The sequence below is a fragment of the Cryptomeria japonica genome, chromosome 9 (genome assembly GCF_030272615.1).
Source record: "Cryptomeria japonica chromosome 9, Sugi_1.0, whole genome shotgun sequence".
NCBI classification, from domain to species: domain Eukaryota; kingdom Viridiplantae; phylum Streptophyta; class Pinopsida; order Cupressales; family Cupressaceae; genus Cryptomeria; species Cryptomeria japonica.
In genome coordinates, this window is record NC_081413.1 from 276,970,691 (window position 1) to 276,975,773 (window position 5,083).

The window sequence follows — 5,083 nt, forward strand, 5'->3', positions numbered from 1 at the left end:
TGTGGTCTTGGATGCTGATTGATCTTTATGAAGAGTAAAATCCTCTATAGCCACATCACCCCTGATGACCAATGACTAAACCAATGGAGAAAAAAATTTAGCCTTCTCTTGCAATATAAGATTGTTTTATAAGTCTATATCCTCTTCATTGTTGACTTCTTGAAACACTTGAGTAATTCATTTGTTAATTGCATGACTATCTAGCTCTTGTTCCATTCGCCATAATAAATCTTCAGAATCATTTGCTTGTCCATTGGAGATGATTAGATGTGTCTTGATTAACAGCCCACTGGATTGACTTGTCACAATATTCTTCATTGAAATCATAAACATTGAAAGTTCCCATAGATTGTGGCATTCCTTACTGAAATGACCTAATAGGTGACAAAAAGCACAAACCAATCCTAGGGCTTTTTAGGTGAATAATATTATGTAGGTTGGAAAGGAAATGATATTTAAAATTAGATTAAAGTATTTAAATATTTAATAAATAGTGTAATTTAATAAATGCTAGCAGTTGTATGGTTTGAATGCAATAAGGAGCCGATAGGAAAGGCATTTGGAAAGGGGTATTTAATGCAATTGTATAAGTGTGTAGGCAAAAGGGTTTGAGTGGACATAGCAAGGGGAGGTTGTTTTGTTTTGTAATTTTTCAAGGATTGGGGCATAAAAGCATGATTGCACTTAATTTGTATGATTAAACCATGCAAAAAGTATGGGACGTTGCTTCTTTTGTATTGCAATGGGGTTTTTTGAGTTTGGTGTATGTTTGTGAAGCGTTTCATTTGTTTTGTTAGAGATTTTTTGTTTTGTTTTTTTTGTGTTGCAATGGAAGTGGAATATTAAATGTGTCCTGACAATAGTAGTTGTATTGTCTTTTGTTTTATGACAATATAGATTTGGGGGATTTCTTGCAATGAATGCTCTATATAAGTAGTGAGTGACTGTAGAGAATTTGGAACAGTGTCAAATAATCGTTGATGCCCTGCAAAACGGCACAAGGTTAGCAACTGATAAACAACACCAAAGACACGAAAACCATTAGTGTTAGTCAATCAAAAACTAATCTAAAAAGGCATACCAAGAGAGACACTAAAAGCATGCTAATGTATCTAATGAACGAAACAAAGATTATGAGGCATCTCCAACTGCCTCTTAGCATGGCCTTAGCTCCTTCTCCCTTGTTCCTCTCCTCTCCAAGTTCCAAAATAGTGTAGCTCTCAGCAACTTTTTGCACTATGGATGCTTATGGAGGATTGAGATTTAATATTAAGCTTCAAATATGAAATGAAAAGCTAAATACTATGCTATTGATGCTAAAATGATATATTTTAACCAAAATGATAAGATGTTAGATTGCTTATGCTAAATGCTCTCTAAAAATGTCTATAGCCTAAATGCATACAAGTTTTCAAGATCTGGATTATGAAGGAATGGGCTCTATTTATAGGAAAAATGGAGCAATGGATGGCCAGGATTGAAAGGTTTAATCAAGGGTCAAGCTTGAAAGTTGGGCATCCATGTGCACAATTTGCACCAATAAAATAGTGACAAGTGTCAACACAGGATTGGGTTGAGAGAAGAGGTTGGAGGCATTAAAGGCCTGAGAAGACCTCAGGGTTATCTAAAGGCTAAGGATCAAGTCTAAATTAGGATTACCCACTGGATTAGGAGTTAATGCAAGGATAAACCTTTGTGCAAATGATTAAGAGATAATCATGGTCAAAGCATTAAAGGCTTGATGAGACCCTTGGGTTGGGTAGAGGTTGAGTCAAAACAAATGTTTTAACCATGTGGGAAGGTTTGGGTTAACCATTAATGGTTATTGGAGACTTTGTGGATTAAGTAGTTGAAAGTTGGAAGCCTTTAATGGCTATCAAAGACTTTGAGCCATTTAGTGGTTGAAGGTTGAAAACCTTTAATGGTTATCCAAGACTTTGAGGATTTGAGAAGTGACTTCCCTTTGCTTAGGAATGTGACAATATTTAGGGGATGGTTTAGGCTAATTAGGAAGGGGTTAGAAGAATCTAGAAGGGGATTAGATTTTGCAAGTGGATTTGGTGGGTGAGGGAAAATAGGATTTTATTTAAAATAAAAATTCATTTATTTCAAAATGTGTGCAAGTTGCATTTGTAGGAAAATGCAAGTGGGGTGGGGATAATGATTTAAATAAATGTTTTATTTAATTTATTTAAAAGAGGAATAGGGGGATTTAATTAAATAAATAGATTTTATTTATTTAATTGAATGGAATTTGATTTAATGAATTAATTAAAATAAATTGAATAATTTATTTAATTAATAGAAGAATGTTTGGAGATGAATTAATTAAATATTAATTTAATTAATTGATGGTTAGTGGATTTTTAATCAAATAAATACGAAATATTCATTTAATTAAAATGGACAGATTTATGTGACTACAATCGTATTATGGTATTATTATAGATAGTGAGAGCATATTTGGAAAAAGTGAGGAGGGGAAAATTTGAAGAGAAAAGCAATAGGGGAGTAACAACTGCAAATGTTTTTTTTTAAGTTGGTAGCAATGCAAGCAAAATCATAATTTATGTGGGCAATATTTTTTCATTGTCTTTTGGGGTTGTGTTTTTTGTTATGTATTGTACTTTGTGTTGAGGGAAGTGTTTGTTATGAAGTGTGCATTGTTTTAATATTTAGATGAGTGAAGTTTTTGTGATATCTGGTTTGCAATAGTCTTTTGAGTTAGGCAATGTAATTTGGAAGGTTGCAAGGCAAGGAAGGAAGAGGCATAAATTGGTTTGGTATTGGATTGTCAAAGTATCTAACAATGGAATGAAGGGTAGCTATGGTTTATAGCATAAGGGAGTAAGCACACCTTTGATGAGGCTCTAGCAAATGAAGGATGCATTCTTTGTGTGGAAGTGGAAGTGGACTTTAAGTTGTTATAAAGGTATAGGTACATGAACGATATTTTATGAAATGCAAAGGTAAATTTTAAACTGTACGAGAATAAGGTGAAGGGTTGTAGTTTATGTTAAGTGGATTTAATTTTAAGCAAGATAAATTCGTAAACTTTGCAAAATATAGACAAATATGAGTTACAATTTTGTGCGTGAAATTATTAATGTGTGCAAACAATATAGCAATATGTGTTATTTGTATTAGTTAATTGTGTTGTATCTTTAATCCAAGCTAAGATAATTTTGAGTTTAGTTAGTTGTTTGAAATTTGATTGTACAAAGTTTTTGTGCATTGCTAGATAGTATTGTATTAGTTATAAATAAATGATAAAACGAGGAAAACATGCATCATTAGCAGTCACAAAACAAGGTGAAGGGTCGTAATTTATGTTAGGGAGATTTAAATGTATTCAAAGTAAATGAGTAAACTTTGCAAAAGTAAAGACAAATATGAGTCACTTTTGTGCGTGGAATTATTAATTTGTGGAAACAATATTAAAATATGTGATATTTGTATGAGCTAGTTGTGTTGAATGTTTAATCTAAGCGAAGATAACTCAAAGTTTGGTTTTATTTGTACAAAAATTGAGTGCAAAATGATTTTTTGAATTGTTAGATGGTATTGTTGGACTTTTAAAGAAATGACAAAAGGACATAAATATGCAGCATTAAGAGATTGTTTCTTCCAAATTATAAGTAATAGAAAATAAATACAATCAATATGATAAAATGTGATTAGTAGGAGCGAAGTAGTGAAATGTGGTTATCAAATAACATTGTGGATAGTTTAATGCAACATACAAATAAGATATATATACATGCAATATTTGAGGAAAAAATAAATTGAGTCAACAACATAGGAAAACGATTAATATAAATTTATTATGTGTAGATTGTTGTTGTACATAGTAAAAGCGAAAAGCAAGAAAGGGGAGTTGTACAACTATGTGAATCTTGAAATCTGCACATAAATCTGAAAAATAAATAACTTTTCAATTTTGAATACATGCAAGAAAGAGGTATAAAATATTTTCTTTTAAAATTTATGTACAACTATATGATTGAATTGGGCCACCATAGTCATTATGAACCACATAATGCATAGGGAAGTTCTTTGGAATGACTTCAGTTGCAATAAACTTGAGACTGGCTTCAAGGAATGTATCCTTAGTAGAGTTGCCAAATTTGTATCGACTGTGTTTGCAAAGACAAAGTGTAAGTCATTTTTTTTCTGTAATGAGAGAACCAAAAGAAGTCATTTTTGAAAAGGGCATAAAGTAGAACTTACCAAAAGAGTAATCATTGGTAGGATGGAAGAAACAAATGTGGTAGACAACTTGATTGTGATGATATTTGGTTGCAATGGATGATAAAATGAACCTGGGTATATGGAGATAACAAAGTGTGTAAGGCCTCGAATAAATGGAATTCACAATAAAAGGAACGCAAAGAAGCAAGCAAAAAATGGTCGGTACTTGTTTGATGTTTTACAGCATCATCAAGAGGGGAAAGCGAAGGAAGGTTGAGAAGCAATGTTGTGTGCAATCTTTGCAAAAGGCTATATCAACAATCAAGCTATAGAGAATGATAAGTCTAAAGGGAAATCCAATTTTTATCGAGAAACAACTTGGTAACAGTCGAAAGTCAAAAGTTGTACTATTTGGAAAGAATAAATCTGAATGGAAACTGAATTTGCACGATAGAATGATTTTATAGGGGTGGAGAATATATGGAGGATGCATTGGATTAAGATGGTGTATACTTGTTGTTAGAGTTATCTTTTATTAGCTAATAATTATTTATTTAATTATTAGTCTATTATACTCTATGCTTAAGCTAAACTTAGGAATCTTATAATTCTTTAGGGTTTTCACCTTTAGGGTTTCAAGTATACTTTTATAAGGATTATCTCTTTGTATTTTCATAACAATTCTAATCATTGAATTGCATTCTTGTTGCATAATCAATATGACTCCTCTTTTCTAGATCTCTAAATTCTGGCCTTCGTAGCTTTTTTGCTTCTCTCCTTCTGTGACAGGTTAGCATGTAGGTGATCTTTGGGAGTTGTAGAGTTGATTTTTCCTCAACTTTAATATGGTATCAGAGCTCCAGATATACATGCCCATGTTCTCTTCATGAGA